The sequence below is a fragment of the Arachis duranensis genome, chromosome 4 (assembly GCF_000817695.3).
Source record: "Arachis duranensis cultivar V14167 chromosome 4, aradu.V14167.gnm2.J7QH, whole genome shotgun sequence".
Taxonomy (NCBI): domain Eukaryota; kingdom Viridiplantae; phylum Streptophyta; class Magnoliopsida; order Fabales; family Fabaceae; genus Arachis; species Arachis duranensis.
In genome coordinates, this window is record NC_029775.3 from 40,630,807 (window position 1) to 40,652,486 (window position 21,680).

At 36.8% G+C, this 21,680-nt stretch overlaps 1 long non-coding RNA gene and 1 other non-coding gene across 2 annotated transcripts; one reads left to right on the forward strand and one right to left on the reverse strand.

Annotated features, from left to right (window-relative positions):
- Positions 1 to 5,982: 5,982 nt before the first annotated feature.
- Positions 5,983 to 6,091, reverse strand: LOC127746814 (small nucleolar RNA R71). Its single transcript, XR_008008626.1, has one exon. It is a non-coding gene; the product is annotated as a small nucleolar RNA R71 (small nucleolar RNA).
- Positions 6,092 to 18,742: 12,651 nt separating this feature from the next.
- Positions 18,743 to 19,622, forward strand: LOC127746780 (uncharacterized). Its single transcript, XR_008008525.1, has 2 exons — positions 18,743 to 18,892; positions 19,367 to 19,622. It is a non-coding gene; the product is annotated as an uncharacterized LOC127746780 (long non-coding RNA).
- Positions 19,623 to 21,680: the final 2,058 nt, after the last annotated feature.

Genomic DNA, 21,680 nt, shown 5'->3' on the forward strand with positions numbered 1-21,680 from the left:
AATGGTGAAACCCTACATGAGCTTGCCATGGAAAGGAGTAAGAAGGATTGGATGAAGACAGTAGGAAAGCAGAGAGACGGAAGGGAAGGCATCTTCATGCGCTTATCTGAAGTTCCTACCAATGAATTACATAAGTACCTCTATCTTTATCTTTATGTTTATTTCGTTCATCACCATATCCATTTGAGTTTGCCTGACTAAGATTTACAAGATGACCATAGCTTGCTTCATACTAACAATCTCCGTGGGATCGACCCTTACTCGCGTAAGGTTTATTACTTGGACGACCCAGTGCACTTGCTGGTTAGTTGTGCGAAGTTGTGTAATGCCATGGTATTGAACACCAAGTTTTTGGGGTTCATGACCGGGGATTATGAGAGTTGTGAAAAGTATTGTTCACAATTTCGCGCACCATTAACGTGGGAGTTAACGTTGCTCATGTGGCTCTTGGTGGTTCAACCCAACGTTAGTGACAAAGGTAAGTGTCACTAACGTTGGCGATCAATTTCTCTCTCCACGTTAGCTTCCACGTTAACTAAGTTAACGTGGGAGTTAACGTGGCTCATGGAGGCTTGGCCAACGTTAGTGACAAAGGTGAATGTCACTAACGTTGGCTTCTTTTTTGCTTTCCAACGTTAGAGTCCACGTTAACTAAGTTAACGTGGCAACTAACGTGGCCAATTATGAGCTTGGTCCAACGTTAGTGACAAAGGAGAGTGTCACTAACGTTGGCCTTGTTGTATTCTTCCACGTTAGAGTTCACGTTAACTTAGTTAACGTGACTTTTAACGTGGGATGTGATGGCTTCGAGGGCGTTATTGGCGATTACCTTTCTCACTAACTTTGCAAACTAGCTCCCATTCCACGTTAGAGGTCACGTTAGTTGAACTGACATGAATGCTAACGTGGTTCTTCTTTGCTTCCTTTGTCCTGAAATCAAGCAGCAAAGTGCATCAAAGTTCTAATCCAAGTCATGAGACATGCATCATCCAATTTGTCATATAATTCATGCAAAATTCTCATGAAATCATGTAAAATGCACAATGTATACTTGAAACAGCTGTAAGTGAATATCTACCCAAAACTAGCTTATTTCTTAAGAAAATGCATGAAACTACCTTAAAAACAGTAAAGAAAGGTTAGTGAAACTAGCCAAAATGCCTTGGCATCACAACACCAAACTTAAAGCTTGCTTGTCCCTAAGCAAGTACTGGAACAAGAGAATGATGAATGGAATTCCAAGAGAAATGAGTCATTCTTGTGGAAGTTATGTCCCTGGTTTTATGGTGGTTTCATGCATAGCAACTTAGGTTCATTCCTTCACTGGCTTTCAGACCTTTATCATGTCCTAAACTACTCACTTGATTGCATCCCATGAGACTTTTATTCATTGATCCTTTTGTTTGTCATTTCAGGGCTTATTTGTGTTCTTAGGCTAAGTGCTCTGTAAGGGGGCAACTCTTTAGAATAAGCTTTCTGCCAACACTCTCGAACCAGTTGGTTCAAGGTGCTAAGTGTTGAAACACCCCTAAGGACTTACTTCCTCAAGTCTCTCCCCCATACATACACACCACAAGCACATGGTTTGTTTATTTTCTTTCCTTGAGGTCTTGGTGTCCAGCACCTCTTTGGGCTACTAAATGTTCTGTAGCAAAGATTGCTCTTGATAGTGGACTTTCAACTGATAATCCCGGGTTAGCTAACCCAAGTTACCAGGTGATAAAGCACCCTTGAGAGCTTTGTAATCCAAGCAGATCCTTGGTACAAGAACACCACAGACACATCCATCAAGACTCAACCCCTTAGTGCCTAGCCTCTTTTCTTGCTATTTTTCTTTTATTCTTCACTTTCCCTTTTCTTTCCCTTTTTCTTATTAGGATCTTGTTATTTAGTTAGTCTCATGGGGTGTGTTCAAAGCATAGGATTCAAGACAGATAGTTGTCTTCCCACCTTGTTGGTGAACCAACTTAGCTAACTTATGATTACACCACAAACTTAGGAACTTACTCCATAATATGAACTCCACTCTAGTCCTTTATAAAACACTCATTCTCTTTTCATTTGATTAAAAAGGACAAGCATACAATTAAGTAAGGAAAAGATGTAGTGACATTCAAACTAGCAAACATAGACCTAAGCTGTGAGAGACTTAAAAACAGAATTGAAAGGGTTCTAACTAATGAGTAGCTATTAATCAAAGGTGCATTTGGACTTCCAATTTTAACATTCTCAGTACATGGAATTAAGTAACAATACAACCTTCGGGTTTTCCTCCATTACAGAGCGCTCTTTTAGCGTCGCTAGCTCGACGATTCCTCCATTACTTGAGATGATACTTTACTCTGGGGTTTTCCCCCATGTTGCCCATATAATGCTTCAGCCTTTGTCCGTTTACAGTGAAAGTCCTCTCTGATCCTTCATCCATGATTTCTATGTGTCCATATGGCGAGACTTTTGTGACAAGAAAAGGTCCGGACCACCTTGATTTGAGTTTTCTTGGGAACAGTCTCAATTTGGAATTGTAGAGGAGTACTTGTTGCCCCTTTTCAAAACTCCTGGGTTCAAGATGCAGGTCATGTCTTCTCTTTGCCTTTTCTTTATAAATCTTGGCATTTTCATAGGCTTGTGATCTAAATTCCTCCATCCCTTGCAGCTGCAAGATCCTCTTTGCACCAGCGGCAATGTTGTCAAAATTTAGTGTCTTAAGAGCCCAGAGAGCTTTGTGTTCCAGCTCCAGTGGTAAATGACACGCTTTTCCATACACCAGTTGATATGGGGACATTCCAATTGGTGTTTTGAATGCTATACGGTATTCCCAAAGAGCATCATCAAGTTTCTTTGCCCAATCCTTTCTTGATGCACCCACAGTCTTTTCCAAAATCCTTTTTAGCTCTCTGTTGTTTATCTCAGTTTGCCCACTTGTTTGTGGATGGTAAGGTGTGGCAACCTTGTGTTTTACCCCATATCGTAGGAGGAGAGCTTCTAGTGGTCTGTTACAAAAATGACTCCCTCCATCATTGATGAGTGCTCGGGGGACTCCAAAATGGCTGAAGATATTCTTCCTGAGGAAGTTCATAACCATCTTGTTATCATTCGTTGGAGTGGCAATAGCCTCTACCCACTTGGAAACATAATCCTCTGTCTTACAACAAAGCATTATAGCAAGGTATCCCAGGAAAGTGTTCTCAGTGGTCGTACCACCATCTATCTGACTGCCTCTCTGTAGCATATTCTTACATAATCATTCTCATTATCATCATTCATTATCATTCTCATTATTTATCATCACTTTCACATTCTTATGCAGTACCTCTTTCTTTCTCTGTTCAATCATACTATACAAACTTTACATCTTTCACTTTTACAACATCTTAGCTCAAACCATTTCTCTTTATCATATTACTCTTTTCTCCTTGTCTTTTTACTCTGCTCTGATTACTCTTTTCTCTGTATCCCTTTATTCTGCTTTAGTTACTCTATTCTCTGTATCTCTTTACTTTTCTCTGGTTACTATGTTCTTTGTGTTTCTCTACTCTGCTTTGATTTCTCTGTTTAATGTATGTATTTAAAGCTTATGTAAATTTTGGTATGAATAGTTAATCTGTCCCAACTATAGGTTTATTAAGTCTATACTGAAACAGTTTAACTTTTCATATAATACCTAACCCTAGTCGCAACTCAAGCAGTAACTATGTTGCCCTAGTTCGTTTACCAACCTCTGTCTGTTTCTGTCATTAAAACACTACAAAGTTTTTCTTCGACTTTTATCTTTTCTCCAATTTTTTATCTTTCTTTTATCTTTGCCTCACTAACATGTTATTACCACTCCCTAAGTGTTTTATTAAGGTAATTATGAGATTCTGCGCTTAAAGTTGTCTTTCTAAAGCTTTTACAGAAAACTTCCTTTTTCGCATTATTTTATTATTTTTATTAAAATATTATTTTTAATTAAATATTATTATTTAATATTTTATTATTTTTTAATATTTTATCATTAAATTTTTGAAAATTACCCCACTTTAACTTTTAACCTTTAAAATTCACTTTTTACCATCCGTAACTTTTAATATTTCTACTTTAACCACCCTAACTTTCAGAAATTACCAAATAACCCCTCAAACACCAAAATATTTACTTCCTTGCCCTTTCTAAGATCTAAAAGGTGTTCTTCATTGTTCTTCACCACACTCAAAGTGTTCTTCATTTTCTTCGTAAATTCTTCAGATTCTTTCTTTGTTTTCACCCGTTTTTCAATCTTTTCAACAACCGATTTTTACCAAAATTCATAATAAATTCTCAGCCACTAAAACCCCATCTTTTCCACATGAATTTAATATAAATTGAACCCCAATTTAAAGGTTAGGGTTCAAAATTCAAGCAGCCACAAGAACATGCATTCATAGCTTGAATATCATCAAATTTCATCAAATTTTTACCAAAATTTCAACAAGAATTACTCATATAAACAATCAACTTCAAGAACAGCCAAACCATATCATAATCACACAACTCAAACACAATCAATCAAGATTAAATTCGTCAAACCCTACCTGGTTTTGTTGCTCCAAATTTGGTTATACTTTCAGGTGGTCCTTAAGCACTTTTTCCTCCTAAATCTCATCAAGAACAATTTTAAATCCACAAACCCTCAACTGACCAAATCTCTCTCAGCACCTTAGGAAGGGATATCTCACCTTAGACTTGCTGGAAATTAACGTTTCTTGGCCCTCAAGTCAAGTTAAGCATGATTCATAAGGAAGAACATCAAGAAAACACATGTTTAAGCATGTTTCCTTGAAAACCGAATTAAAAGGGGAAAGGAACAGCCATTTCACCTTATTTCCATCCTTGATAAGTTACATGGTTATGTAGAGGAAGAAGAGAGGATCATTTTGGTGAAATCAGAGTTTTGATTTGAGTTTTAGTTCAGAAGAAATCAAGCTTTGAAAATTAAGTGTTCATGAAGTTTTCTCTCTTTTCTCTCAAGTGTATAACTACTAAAACTAGATGTACAGAACACTTATAAAAACATCTCTAAAAATTCTTTTCTGAGCTACTAGCAAAAAAGACACTAGTAACATATTTAATATGAGAATAGATCATGTGTGATGAGGCCTTAGCATTGCTAAAATCATCAGAGAGTGCTGGTGTTAAGCTGCACCAGTAAACTGTGAATCCGGTTAAACCGATTTCCTGTTTTTAACTAAAACAGACCAGGTAACCTTATAATATCATTCAAGCATCTTCTAATACTAATGTAATGATAATATTATACTATTATCTCTCTTCTTTCATGAATCTAGTCCGGTTCATCAAATTGAGACTATTTACGAAAACTAGAATCAAAACTCCTAACCGATACAGTTCAAAAACTAGGTTCTTCATCACTGCGTTATCGAGCTTGCCTCAAAAAGGTTTTAGCTTAAAGATGACATAATAACAATGAGGATTGAGATACTTTATGATATATAAGAGGTGTTCCCTTTATTGATCTTCCGGAGAAATCCGTGCCTTCAGAAAAGATTTCACGTACTTGAAAAATGGGGTTGTTACAAAAGACATGGCTGAACATGAAGGAGAGGCAAGAAATGTTCTTGGTGACTTTACCATGCCTACCTCTAACTTTTTTGGCAGAAATATCTCTGTACCTGCCATTGGGGCTAACAACTTTGAGCTTAAACCTCAGTTAGTCTCTCTTCTGCAACAAAACTGCAAGTTCCGTGGACTTCCAACGAAAGATCCACATCAGTTGGACTTCCGTTGGAAGATCCACATCAGTTCCTAGCTGAATTCTTGCAAATCTGTGATACTGTTAAGACCAATGGAGTGGATCCTGAGGTCTACAAACTTATGATCTTTCCCTTTGCTGTAAGAGACAAAGCTAAGATATGGCTGGATTCTCAACCTAAAGAGAGCCTAGACTCTTGGAAAAATCTAGTTAATATTTTTCTGGCTAAATTCTTTCCCTCTCAAAGGATGAGCAAAATCAGAGTGGAAGTTCAAACCTTTAGACAAAGAGAAGGTGAATCCCTCTATAAAGCTTGGGAAAGATACAAGCAATTAATCAGGAGGTGTCCTCCTAACATGCTCTCAGAATGGTCTATCATAAGAGTTTTCTATGATAGTCTGTCTGAGATGTCCGAAATATCATTGGACAGCTCTGCAAGTGGATCACTCCACTTGAAGAAAATGCATGCAGAAGCTAGAGAACTCATTGAGATGGTTGCAAACAACCAATTCATGTACACTTTTGAGAGAAATCCTGTAAACAATGGGGTAGCTCAGAAGAAAGGAGTTTTTGAAGTTGATACTCTGAATGCCATATTGCCTCATAATAAGATCTTGACCCAGCAGGTCAATAGGATCTCTCAACATTTGACTAGAATGCAAGCTGCAGCTGGCAGCACTCACGAAACTTCTTCTGGAGTAGAACCTTATGATCCTGATCAACCCACTATGGAGGAGGTGAATTACATGGGAGAACCATATGGAAACACCTACAATCCTTCATGGAGAAAGGCCAGGCGGTGGAAAAAGGCCAGGCAGCCTGCCAGGGGCCTGCAGCCTAGCCTGTGTTTGGCCTGGCCTGGCCTGCTATAAAATAGGTACAGGCCCAAGTTCTTTTAAAAGCCTTAATATATTAATAGGCCAGGCCCAGGCTTACTAATTAGCCTTATAGGCCTATCAGGCCTGCCTGGGCCTGTTAAAATATAATTAAATATATAAATAATTATTTATTATTAATAAAATTATGAGATATTTTAAATTTATTATATTTTATTATAAATAGTTTTGTATATTTTAAATATGTTAAAAGTTTAAAATTTTTTATAAATATTAAATATATGCCATATTACATATAACTATTTTTTTAAAAAATAATTTTTTTAAATAATATTTTTATTTTTGTAAAAAAAATTATCAGGCCTTTTAACAGGTTTCAGGCCAGGCCAGGCTAAATAACAGGTTAGGCATAGTACTTTATAAAGAGCCTATAATAGGTTGCAGGCTAGGCCTGTTAAGAGCAAAGCCTGGCCTGGCCTGGCCTGTTTCCACCCCTAATCATCTTAACCTCTCATGGAAGGATCAACAGAAGCATCAACAAGGCTTCAATAACAATCAAGGTGGAAGAAACCGGAATAGGTTCAACTACAGGCCACCATTCCCATCTTTTCAAGGGAATATGGAGACCCCTAAGCAGAGCCTTTCTGACTTAGTCGCTCTGGTCTCCAGTCTCTCTAAGACCACTCATAGTTCCATAACTGAAACAAGATCCTCCATTAGAAACTTGGAGATACAAATTGGTCAACTGAGCAAGAGGCTCCCTAAGACTCCTCTTGACACTCTTCCTAGTAACACTGAAGTAAACCCAAGAGAAGAGTGCAAAGCCATCACCACTGAGGCTGAGGCCGAATTTGGAGAGACTGGGAAGGAATTGAACGCCAGTGAGGAATATCTCACTGGGCGTTTAATGCCCAAAATGGCTGAGAGCCTGGTGCTGAATGCTAATGAGGAAGCCCTCACTGGGCGTTTAATGCCCAACTAGATAGGGAAGCTGGCGTTGAATGCCAGCCAGAACATCCCTGCTGGGCATTCAATGCCCAAAATGGTAAGGGAACTGGCATTCAATGCCCAAAGAGCCATCAGAGCTACCGTTGAATGCCAGTAAAGGCACACCCTCTGAGTGCTCAATACCCACTCAAGAAATCCATATCCAAGAACTAAAGGAAGCCAAGGCTCATATAGAGACCATAGAGGTTCCTTTGCACACACTTCTGCAATGTATAAGTTCTGATGAACACTCATCCTCTGATGAGGATGAAGACACTAGGGAAGAGCAAGTTGCTCGGTACCTAGGAGCTCTCATAAAGCTGAATACCAAGATATTTGGTACAATGCCTTTGGAGGAAGAATGATAAACCACTATTTTATGGTTTATCTTGTGCTCAATTGAGTGGTTTTTATCAATTCTTTACACACTTATTCATATAATTTGCATGAGTTTACATTTTTCCTTCCTGATTTTGTGCTATGATTAAAACCATGCTTCTTTGGCCTTATATTTGCTAATATTAATCCTCTCTTATTACTATTCAATGTCGTGATATGTGCATTAAGTGATTTCAGAGATTACAGTGCAGGAATGGCTTAGAGGAGGGAAAGGAAGCATGCAAAAGTGGAAGGAATAAAAGAAATTAAAGGAACTGCAAAGCTATCAGCCCTGACCTCTTCGCACTCAAACTGTCATAACTTGAGCTACAGAGGTCCAGATGATATGGTTGACTTTAGTCTTTCCACAGGAATTGACTAGGACTTGAGGATCAAATTAATTAGTCCGCTTGACTTTCCTTTATTTAGTAAGGGCTAACTAAAGTGGGAGCAGAGTCCAATTCTCATCACATCTGATAAGGATAACTAGGATAGGACTTCAATTTCTTATACCTTGTCCAGAGTTTTTCTTAATTATTAATTTATTTTTCTTGTCATTTAAATTACTTGTTCCTTATTTCAAAAACCCAAAATAAAATATATCTTTTTCCATAACCAATAATAAATCATACTTCCCTGCAACTCCTTGATAGACAACCCGAGGTTTGAATACTTCGGTTATTATTTTTATTGGGTTTGCTTAAGTGCCAAACAAAACTTTTTCATGAAAGGAATTCCTTGCCGGTTTAGAAGCTATACTTGCAACGAGGATTTATTTTGTGAAAATTTTAGACCGCGTAGGAATTCTGTTCGTCAATATGGCACCGTTGCCAGGAAATTGCAAACATGTGCCTTATTATTGGTTATTGTAAATATTTTTCTTGTTTGTTTTTTTCGCTTTGATCTAAAAATTCTAAGTTTGGTGTCATTTTATTATTTTTTTTCTCTTTCCTCATTAAATTAAAAAAATATCTTTTCTCTTTATTTTAACTGAATTTTTTGAAAATTACATAAATAAAACAATTCAGATTTTTATTTTAAAATTTTTATCTTATCTTATCTTAGTTTTAAATTTCAAAATTCAAATCTTTTTTCAAAAATCATATCTTTTTCAAAATCTCATCTTATCTTATTTCAAAATCAAAATTTCAAATTTCAATATTTAAATTCCAAAATTCAAAATTCAAATTTCAAAATTTAAATTTAAAATTTTTAAAATCAAACCTTTTCAAAATTTAAACCTTTTTCAAATTTTTTGTTGTTAGTATTTCTAGTTTTAGGAGTTTATTTTCATTAATTTTTATTAGTTTTTATTTCCTTTAGCTACCATGAACTCTCACAACTTTGGCTATGAGTCTGGTTACAATTATGTTGCAGGGAGAGGAGATTAAAATGAGAACATGCATCAAGGATGGGATAACCAAAGATGGGAAGAGCCACACGGATTTGATCAACCCTCTTGGCAACAATCTCCACCAACATACTATAACCAAGAGCCCTTCCAAGAGGCATACCAAGATGACGGCTATGGTGAGCACTCTTTTGATTATCAACAACCACCACCATATGCCTATGAACCCCCTCCTCAACATAGCTTTGAACCACCATACTTACAAGCCCCTTACCACCAAACACCCCCATATGACCCTAATCCATATCCACCATACCAACCACACTATGAGCCAAACGAACCATACATAGAACCACCCCAATTCCAACCCAATTATTCCCAAGAACTACCACCTCAATATATACCACCTCCGTATCCCTATCAAGATGAACCATCTTCATATCCTTATCAAGATGAACCACGTTCCTATCATGCACCCTTCCTCCCAAGTAATGAACCCTCCTATCCACCCCAACCTCCATTGGATACCAGCATTCTTAGAGTTATGCACCAAAGGCAAACACCCATGGAGAAAGCACTTACCGATCTAAACTCTGCTATACAAGCTCTCGTCGCCCAAATTGGACCACCCTCTACCTCCAATATTTAATCCTCAAGCTCTAGTGCACTTTCTTTTCAATCACATAATGATCTTTCCATCCCATTACCACCCTCTATGGAAGAGCACCCACATCCATCAATCCAAAAGCAAGATTATCCCAGTTATGCTATTGACATAGAACAAGAGAGTATGGATCATCTTCGTGAATTCATACTTCATAAGGAGCTAGAGGAGGCCCTAAAGGTGAAGGTAGTAGAGACCTTTGAAGTCGAAGGAGTGGTTGAAGAATTAATGAAGGAAGACATCAAGGAGGAGTCTGATTTTGTCTTAGAGCAAGAGGAGGCCCAAAATATGGAGATAGGAGAGACCCTTGAAGATGAAAGAATTGTTGAAAGAAGTTGTCATGGAAAGAAAATCATCAAGGATGAGTATGATTTTATATTAAAACAACTGGACAAAGCAGTAATTATTGAAGAGGAAGAAGTGGTTGAAGACTTGGGAGATGCTGAACCCCCATGGGAAAGTCAAGTCATAGAGCCTCCTTCCAAGACGGTTGCATTTGATGTTGAGGAGGGTGTACAACCTCCAAGGCATGTCATGGTTAAAGACTTGGAAGTGGTTGATCAAGAGATGGAGATTCAAGAAGAAGAAGCACAACCTCCCATGCCCTTGGAAAGTAGTGAAGAGGAGATTAAATTGGAAGAAAGCTTCCAAGAGGAAGAAGTTGAAATTGAAGAAGCTTACAAGGAGGTGGAAGTTGTCAAAGAAGAGCACAAGGGAATGGAGCTTGCAAGATCATTAGAAACACCTCTCCCAAAGCCATTACCGTCCAATACAACATTCAAGTGGGTAAAATTCCTATCCTTAACCTTTACTTTCCCACTTGAATATGGGCTTCTAGAGATTGATGGTCAACTTAGAGCTCTTTGTGGCATTAAGAGCAAGAGGAAAATGGTTAGTGGTTGGAGTTGTCAAGCAAGGTTCAACATGGTTGTATGTTCCAAGTTGAAATGCAAAGGTTGGTGTAAAGCTCAATTGAATGGGTCTAGGAAGCTGTTTGGATGCCTTAGTGAGAATTTCAATTGCGTGCAACCCGGATGGAATCATGATGATCTACACAAAAACGGGTGCAAAAGCAAGGTTTGGGACCCCAGAATTCATTCCAACAATCAACACTCTTGGGGCCTTGTCACTCGCTTCAACTTGCTTGAAGGCTTTCTGCGCCTAGTTTGGGATCCCGAAGGCCACTAGAATTACAAACATTGGTGGGGATTCAGGGATCAGTACAACCACAAGCCACCATGACAAGGAGTTCACCAAATGTCCAACTTAAGGACTTTAACTAAAAGTGCTAGGTGGGAGACAACCCACCATGGTATAATTGTTCTTTTTTCAGTCTTAGTTTTATTTTACTTTGTTTTCTTCTCAGTTTTATTTTATCTTATTTTTATTAGTGTTCATTCATCATGTCAGCATCTGCATTAGCATTCTGCATTTTGCATATAAAATAAAAAAACCGCACGTGACGCGTAAGCGTTGCTGACGCGTCCGTGTCACAAGTGCATTAGGAAAAAAAGAAAAGAGAACAGAAAGTCATGCGAAAGCGTGGCTGGAGGCGTGCCTCAGGCACAAATACGCCCACGCGACCATGTCGTTGTCGCGTTCGCGTCGTTTGCGAAATAGCCTCCCTACGCGTCCGCGTCACCCACGCAAACGCGTGGTCTGTAAAATCGACGTAAATGGGTGCATGGCAGAGAGTTATGATGGAGTATGGCTGGACTCGTGCTAGAAGCACAAGCCCTACCACGCGAACGCGTGCCTCACGCGTCCACATCATTTTTCGAAAATGGCCATTCACGCGATCGCGTCATCCATGCAAACGCGTCACCCAGATTTTTGGCAAAATGAGTTTGAAACAGAGAGTTGCGCGTATGCGAGGCTGCACTCGCGCCAATAGCACAAATCAACTCACGCAACCGCATGGCCCACGCGTTTGCCTCACTTGAAAACACCGTACACCATGCGACCGCGTCACTCACGTGTCTGCGTCACATGCGGTGCACAGCTTATCCAGATTAGCCAAATATCTTATCTTTTCTTTCCCAAATCCTAATTTTTCTTATCCATTCTTATTTCTTTCTTCTCCCTTCTTCATTCTTCCTTCTTTCTCACTTTCTACTTCCTCTTTTTCACCACCATTATCAAGGTTTTTCTTTTCTTCTTCCCTCTTTACTTTTCTATTTTTATTCTTATTTTTATTTTTTCTTCTTCTTTTTCTTTTTACTTTCACTATCTATGTTTTCTTTTTCTTTTAATTGGTGTTGGAAATTTATTTGGGTCATTATTTTCTATATTTTGCTTGTGGATTATTAAGGAATTGTTTGACAATTATATATTACTTTTTATAGGGTTGCTTGCATGTTCAATTTAATACTTTCAATAACTTATTTACCATGCATGCTAAGTGTTTGTGAAAAAACCCGTATGGCATCACATACTACTTTTTTGTTATCCTATTACTTTAATGCCTGTTTTTCACAAAACACCTTTTATATTTTATTAATTAAAATATAATTGTCAATACAAACAGATTGTTAGTTTGAAAGAGATGATAATCTAACTTGGACATTTAGTGCTTGATCTATGCTACTCATGTCTTTGCCAGCATGCCATTAAATATCTTGCATTTAATTGTCATTACATGCATTCGCTATATTTCCATTGATGAACTTTTCACATGAAGTCATGACCATGTGTTAATGACATCCCTCTTTACCGTGCATTGATTATCACCTATACTATCCTCTCCCTTGCTCGAACCCTTAGCTTTACATGTACTTTTTTTTTTCCTTTTTAGGATGGCCACCAAGATAGGAAAAGAGAAAGCTACTCCCAAACCATCAGCAAGGAAAGGAACAAAAAGAGCACTAGCTGCGGAACCACCCGTCCACTTGTACATCTCTGCATGCACCGAGGACGGTGCAATCTTTAAGTGTGGGGAGGTCGATACCAACTTCCAGGGGTTAGTTACCTTCTTTTCAACACCAATATTCTATTTTCTTTGTTTGTTCATTGTTGCATTTGCATATTTGATTGCATGTTTGTTTGATTTTATGCATTTAGTTACTACTTGGTTGAAGTAATATTTTCTTTTTCAAGAAATTTTTATAGTATTTCACTAATTTAAATTGAAAATTTTTTGTTAAATTTGTTTGAAGTTGTATTTGGAACATAGTTTAAAAAGCTAGGAACACACAACCCGTAAGATTTTGAGCCTAATTACATGGTTACACTATTTAAACCATGAATTTTATTCTTGTGTGTTTTCTTCCCTATGATTGTAATCTTTGCTTTGTTCCATTCTATATGTCCACTATTTTGTGTATTTACATGCTTGCATATGATTGAGGCCATTACTTGTTTTAGCTCACTTCTCCCAAATAAGCCTACCCTTTTATGTCACCCTTGTTAGCCACTTTAAGCCTTTTAATCCCATTTATTCTATATTTTACCACATCACTAGCCTTAAGCAGAAAAATAATTAATTACCCCAATTGAATCTTTCGTTAGCTTAAGATAGAGATTGTGTATCAACTAAGTGTGGGGAAACTGTGGAAATATGGGTTAATAAGGGAATGTGTTATGTTTTTACTTTGATAAAATATTAGGAATTCGGGTACCTACTCATGTGAGACCAGAAAAAAAATCCATGTGCATTGATATGTTATGTTTATTTTCAAGTAAAAAAAATCCAAAAATATTCAATAAATAAGTTAATAAATAAGGGGACAAAATTACCCCAATGCAAGGTTAAGTTAATAAAAAATATCAATGCATATGTGATAAAATTAAAATAAAGGTTAATGCATGAGTGTGTAATGCAAAAGTGGGAATTTTGGGTAGCTAGGATTGAATTTAAAAGTATATAGAATGTGTGTATAGGTGAGAGCTTAGGTTAGTCAAAGATTCATATTATAGCTCACTTGGCCATACATATACCCTCACCCTTACCTTAGCCCATTACAACCCTAAAAAGACCTCATGATGTTTGCATTGGTATACTAAATATTTGTTGATTGGTTAGATGAAGAACAAAGTTTAGAAAGCATGATTAGAGAAGAGTAGAGTGAATTACCCTATACACTTGAGAGACTAGAGTGATATACACTACCAGTGAGGGTTCAATGCTTGATTCTATATTCCCTGCTTTCATGAGCTATCTTCTTACAAGTTTACTTCTTTTTACTGTATGGTTTGAATTAGTGGAATTTGATTTATGTTTGTCGTGGAGAACTTATTTATTTTTAACTAAGTAGGTAGAAGCATTTCACATTTAGTTGCATTCATATAGATAGGTTGCATTTCATACATTTTACCATTCCTCTTCACTCCTTTATAGCTTCTCTTGGGCTTAGCATGAGGATATGCTAATGTTTAAGTGTGGGGAGATTAATAAAGCACTATTTTATGGTTTATCTTGTGCTCAATTGAGTGGTTTTTATCAATTCTTTACACACTTATTCATATAATTTGCATGAGTTTACATTTTTCCTTCCTGATTTTATGCTATGATTGAAACTATGCTTCTTTGGCCTTATATTTGCTAATTTTAATCCTCTCTTATTACTATTCGATGTCGTGATATGTGCGTTAAGTGATTTCAGAGATTACAGGGCAGGAATGGCTTAGAGGAGGGAAAGGAAGCATGCAAAAGTGGAAGGAATAAAAAAATTGAAGGAACTGCAAAGCTGTCAACCATGACCTCTTCGCACTCAAATGGTCATAACGTGAGCTACAGAGGTCCAAATGATGCGGTTTCAATAGCGTTGGAAAGCTAATGTTTGGGGCTTCAAAATAATATATAATTTGATATAGTGTCCATAGAGCTAGGCGACGTGAACGTGTGCTTCACGCGGACGTATCGTAGTGACAAAAATCAGCGTGACGGAATTCGCAATCAGCGATTTCTGGGCTGTTTCTGGCCCAGTTCTCGACCCAGAAAACACAGATTAGAGGCTATAAAGTGGGGGAATCCATGAATTCACCATCATACATTCATAATTCACAATTTTAGTTTTTAGAAGTACACTACAAGAAAAATACCCATTCAGCCACACTTTTTTTAGGCTACATTTGAAAAGCGTAGCCTATTCATAGAATAGGCTACGCTTTTCTCTGTGTTGCCTTTTTATAAGAGAAAAGGATACACAAATGCAGCATCATTTAAAAAGTGTAGCCTTAGGTATTAAAGATATCACTTAAAAAGCGTAGCCGTAGGTTGATATCTATAGGTTCACTTTTCATATCAAAGGAGACGCTTTTAAAGGATAGCCTATTTGTTAAGTTTTGGGTGTGTTTCAAAAGTGATGCCTAATGTCTCTAGAGCCAAAAACTTTAACACTTAGTAATTTTTTTCCTTGTTTTTCCTGAAAGACCTTAACACTTAGTAAATTAAAACTAAGCAAATTAAACTTCTGAGTCTGAGTCACCTTCATCCTCGAGCAACAAACCCTCCATAGCACCCTCTCACTCTCGGTCTCGATAGCTCACCATCGTCGCCCCCCACTCACGCTCGCCATTGACCCTCTCACTCTCGGTCTCGCCATTCACCCTCTCAGTCTCGCCATTGACCGCCTCACTACAAGCGGAAACCCTCTCACTGTCGCCGTTGAGAGTCATCGCCTCCCACTCACGACTCACCTACTTTACTCTCCACAGTGACCGTTGTCATCTCCTCTTCGCCATCGCTTGCACTGATCGTCGCTGTGCGGCCCTCACCATTGTCGGTGTGCGACCGTCACCATCGTCGCTGCGCCGCTCTCACCATCATCATCTCCATGCTTCTCATCATCGTCTTCGCTGTGCTCACATCATTGAATAGGTATGTATTGATTTCTATTTGCTTCTGAAATTGATCAGTGGCTTAGGGTTCCTATTTTAGGGGTTTTAATTTGGGGCTTTTAATCTCTGAAATATGGGTCTGTGAACTGTAATTTGATAAAATGCATGCTGTTATTGATGAAGATGTGTGGTATTTTAGGGTTTGTGAACTGTGATTCAATATATAGCTTGTCTATTTTCTCTGTATTTTTGTTTCTGAGACTGAATCCAAATGCAGCGTTAATAAGCTTTTGTTTCTGTGATTTCTAAATGAATAAGTTGGCTTTCGTTTCTCTGTTTTCAGCTTCTTGTTTCTAACAGAGTTCTTACAGTTTGAACGGTTTCTTGGTTAGCCAGAAATAGAAATGGTGTGAAGAATGTAAAGAATGAAAAGAAGACAAGGAGTAGAGAAGAAGTAGAAGAGGAAGAAGAAAAGTGAGCTGAATTGTAAATTGAATTGAAAACTCACATATACATGCTTAGAAGAATTTCTTAATTCGTCAATTTCGTTGTCCTGCAAGGATCTGTTTTTGGATAAGGTATAATTTGCAGCTTTTTCCTCAGAGTTCATGCTTTTATTAGTTATATGTCTAACAGGACTGATAAATAGTCTTTTGCAATCTCCTGGGTAATTCTGCTGCACAACATACCTTGTAGAAAACCTTCTAACTACTGAATTTATTGACTTTGTCTGCACATAACCATTAAAAGAGCTCAAAATACTTAGCTAATGTGGTCTAATCTGGAGAGAAAATAAGTCAAGTTGTAGAGTACTTCAACTGTATCTATATTATCCAAAATTTGTGACAAAATTTTCTCCGCAAAGAAGGCTTGGTTTTGGAAAGAAATTAACCCCACTCAAACCCTCAACTTTTCACAAATTAATAGGCCATGAATATTGTTGCCAATAACTTTATAGTTAGAGAAAAAACGTCATTTATGCTTAGTCCTACTATAGTGTTATCTCTATATTACATATTAGATGCATAAATCCCTTTTCCTAAATATAATCAATTTGTCACCCACCGGTTATTTTCAATATTTTTCCAAGACGATGCTAAAAAGAACCAGCGTTTCATCTGCCCATCTCTGTTCTGCTTCTCCCCAGGTTTCATGTTCCACCTGTTTCAACTTCTGCTTCTGTTTTTAAATTTCCTTTACCTAATTTTCATGTTAGTGTTAGCTGATTAGATTGATGTTTGATTGGATTAGCTTAGTTGAATTAGGTGGTTAGGTAGTTAATTGGGTTGTAGTGGATTTAGGTTTTTTTTAACTCATGCTGCTTTAGTATTAGTTAATTTAGCATCTGAAATTGGTTAAATCTGTTGCTGTTAATGAGTGCCCTATGCTATTCTAAGTTTTGCTACTGGTTTGGTTAATCTGAAATTGCTGCTGAGTTCTTATTTTAATTCGAATTCCATGGTTGGATTCTGTCATATGTAATTTCTTAGACCCATGCTGCTTGTAAGTGGAAGGGATTGCATTTTTCTCTCTGAATGTTACCCTGGATCATGATAACTTTGATGAATTTTGGAGTTTGTGCTATCAATGCTGCTTGCATTCTTGTACCAGTTACATCAATTTCTGAATGTGGTATATGCTCAATGTGTGAGTTTAAACTGTGATTGCTGCTGAAGCTTTATTCCTATTTGCACTTCATGGTTGGAGTCAGTTATGAGTAATTCATTGAATTAATGCTACTGCAAGCATAATAGTTGTTGTTTAGAAATGATCATTGTAGGTTGAATTCAATAAAGAAATATTGATTGAGTCCATTATTTTTATCCCTTTCTGCTATCGTAGTGCTGTATTTTTGCTCTTGCTAAATTTTAGCTCACTTTTTGAATTCCTATGAAGCTATGTGTATGGTTTTTGTGAGTTTAAGTGTATATGGGTTCATAGGAAAGTTAATTTGTTTGACTGCGCTTGCTGCCCCTATTTGAATATGCATATCAGCTCATATGAAATTATAGTTGCTGCTTTGTCTGAAGTGTTTTGAACTCATATGAGTTGTATATTGCTGCTCTGCTACTCTAGCTTAATGTTATCTGAATCATATGAATTTACTGTTCGCTGTATCTGTTTGAATTTCTCTAAATTCATATGAATTGTTGTTTGCTACTATTTTAATTTGGGAATGCTCAATTTACTACCGGAATGCTGTCAAATTTTTCTAAAATCTTTATGGTATCAATTTCCAATTGTGAACTGAATTTGGCACATTTTGACTTTACACCTACTTTATTACGGCCAAATTCAATTCATGAATTGGTCGGCTAGCATTTCCACCTCTTCTTTGCTTCCCTTTATCTGAAATACTTGTTTGATGGAAACAAGGAACTATTTGACAAAATTCTGTGTCAAATAGATATAAAAATAGACATCTAAATAGACCTCTTCTTTGCTTCCCTTAATATCTATAAAAATTTAACTTTTAACAAAGGAGCTAGATAGGTCGATTAATAAGTTATTGATTACACTTATTGATGACATCTAAAACAAATTAAATAGACATACTCTAAATCCAATGCAGGGTTCTTGGCCACATTGCAGGCGAACACTGGAGAATTCTGTGCCCCAACTCCACTGGAGCTGAAGAACAGAGCCACGAAAGAGAGCAAAACAGAGACCTTGGGTGCTCTATTTTCCGAAAGAGCCATTCCCATTATGGAATAGCCAAACAAGGGTACACTAGTTATGAATATCATGAGCTATGTATATATATAATATTGATATAACATGCTTAAACTAGTCCGTGAAACTCAGCAACCTCTTTTTCTTTTTTTACTTGAGACACTCATTTTGTTTGGATGCTCAACTTGCACCACAGATATAATCCATGATATTGGTTACATTAAGAGAACTATTATGCATTATTCATTTATCATTGGTTAAAAAGACCTTTCTCCCTAACTGTTTGTGAATAAAAACCACAGCAAAAACAAGAGGCCAAACAGCAAAAACAAGACGAAGAGATTCATGGGTTGCGAAATATGATCAAGTTATTACTGCAGCGATCGGAACCTGGAATGAGGCCAGAAGAACTAAAAGCTTTATTACAAGACGCCCAACAATCTCCTATTGATGCGAATAGCGGCCATGGATCAACACATTTTCCGAACTTAGATGTGGTATGTCCTTATCTATTCCTTATTCCATAGTTTTTACTTGCATTTACATTAATTGCTATGGCTGAAAATGTTTGTTGGCTTTATTAACACTAAAGTTGTATTGCTATGGCTGAAATTTGTTTGTGTAATTCTGGTGGTTGTATCTTTGATTTTGTGCACTTGGTACATATGAATTTGTCCCTATATCTAATTTAAGTGTGAAAGTCTGGTTAATTAGTGCATGAAAAATGCTATAGGGACATATCAGGATTGTGTTAAATGAAATGGAAGGAAGAAACACCGGTAGATTTTCATAGTTTGAATGAAACAAGATAATACATAATTCCTTGAATTCTCCTTTTCTGCCGTGACCATGTTATTTTTTTAGTATATATGCTTTCTTGGCTTACTATGACTACGTGTTCCATTTAATTTTTATAATTACGAATGTCATTATGAATATTTTTTTAACTACTTATCTATATAATTATGCAGGATAACAATGAAGATTAAGCAATGAAGAGTAAGCTGACTATTATTGTGGTTTTTTGGCTAAGATAGAGTGCTATTTAGGATCTTTACATGTATGGTTGACTAATGATTTTTATTAGAAGATACCTTTATTGGCCAAGTGATATTATGGTTTTGATATGGCTATGCTTACTTTAATTTGAGTTGTATGAATTTTTACAGTTAATTTCATTCTAGTACTTTTGGATCAATGTTATAAATATATTTTGGTTTGAGACAATTTTTATTATATAAAGAAATTATTTTGTATAATTATGTTTTTATTTTTATTTTGTAATATTCAATTCATTTATACATGTAATCATATTAACTATTATGTTGTATTAATAATTATTAGATAATTATATATATATATATACAGAAGAAAAAAAAGACCAAAGGCTACCCTTATATGTACAGTAGCTATAGTATAGAAAAAAAAATGAGACCTAAGGCTACGCTTATATACAGTAGCTATAGTATACCAAAAAAAAAAAGAGGACCTAAGGCTACGCTTATAAAAAGTAGTTATGGTATACAATGGGGCTACGCTTTACAAGTGATGCAGTAGCATTGAAAAGCGTAGCCTATTCTGGAAGAATGAAAGCTGAAAAGCGTAGCCTTTGGTCCTGAACAGCATCACTTGAAAAGCGTAGCCTATTCCCAAACGCCAAAAGCGTAGCCCTTGGTGTAGAAAAGCGTAGCCTTTGAGAATAGGCAACGGCCGAATAGGAATCACTCCAAAAAGCGTAGCCGTAGCCCAAAAAGCGTAGCCGTAGCCTAAGGCATCATTTTTTTTCACTTTTGGCTACACTTTTCAAGTGTACTTGAATGTGTGTTTTTCTTGTAGTGGTAGTTTTAGAGAGAGAGGGAGTCTCTCTCCTCTCTCTTAGGTTTTAGGATTTAGGATTTCTTTTAGGATTAGGATTTCTACTTCGATTTCTAGGTTTAAAGTTCCTTTTATTTATTTTTCCAATTTAATTTATGAACTTTTCCATGTTAGATTTGATTTCTTTTATTAATGCAATTTGAGGTATTTCAGATTGATGATTGTCTTATTCTATTTATGATGCTTTTAATTTAATTTAAGATATTTTCACCCTTTGGCCTTGGTTGAGTAATTAGTAATACTTGTGTTATCAAACTCAGCTGTTGATTGAAATTGGAATTCTTTGCTAATTAATTTGTACTCCAATAACTCTAGTCTTTCCATAGGAGTTGACTAGGACTTGAGGATCAAATTAATTAGTCCGCTTGACTTTCCTTTATTTAGTAAGGGCTAACTAATGTGGGAGCAGAGTCTAATTCTCATCACACCTGATAAGGATAACTAGGATAGGACTTCAATTTCTTATACCTTGCCCAGGGTTTTTCTTATTTATTAATTTATTTTTCTTGTCATTTAAATTACTTGTTCCTTATTTCAAAAACCCAAAATAAAATATATCTTTTTCCATAACCAATAATAAATCATACTTCCCTGTAATTCCTTGAGAGACGACCCGAGGTTTGAATACTTCGGTTATTATTTTTATTGGGTTTTGATGAGCGGATAATTTGTACGCTTTTTGGCATTGTTTTTAGTATATTTTTGGTATGATCTAGTTAGTTTTTAGTATATTTTTATTAGTTTTTAGTTAAAATTCACTTTTCTGGACTTTACTATGAGTTTGTGTGTTTTTCTGTGATTTCAGATATTTTCTGGCTGACATTGAGGGGCCTGAGCAAAAATCTGATTCAGAGACTAAAAAGGACTGCAGATGCTGTTGGATTCTGACCTCCCTATACTCGAAGTGGATTTTCTGGAGCTACAGAAGCTCAATTGGAGCGCTCTCAACGGCGTTGGAAAGTAGACATTCTGGGCTTTCCAGCAATATATGATAGTCCATACTTTGCCCAAGATTTGATGGCCCAAACCGGCGTTCAAAGTCACCCTCAGAATTCCCAGCGTTAAACGCCGGAACTGGCACCAAAGTGGGAGTTAAACGCCCAAACTGGCACAAAAGCTGGCGTTTAACTCCAAGACGAGTCTCTACACGAAAATTCTTCAATGCTCAGCCCAAGCACACACCAAGTGGGCCCAGAAGTGGATTTTTATGTCATTTACTCGTCTTTGTAAACCCTAGGCTACTAGTTCTCTATAAGTAGGACCTTTTACTATTGTATTTTCATCTTTTGGACATCTAGTTCTTGGATCAGATCTTGGTTCTTCTGGTTTTCCTCTCTGGGACCGAAGCCAATGATCACTCTTGTTCTTATGTATTTTCAACGGTGGAGTTTCTACACACCATAGATTAAG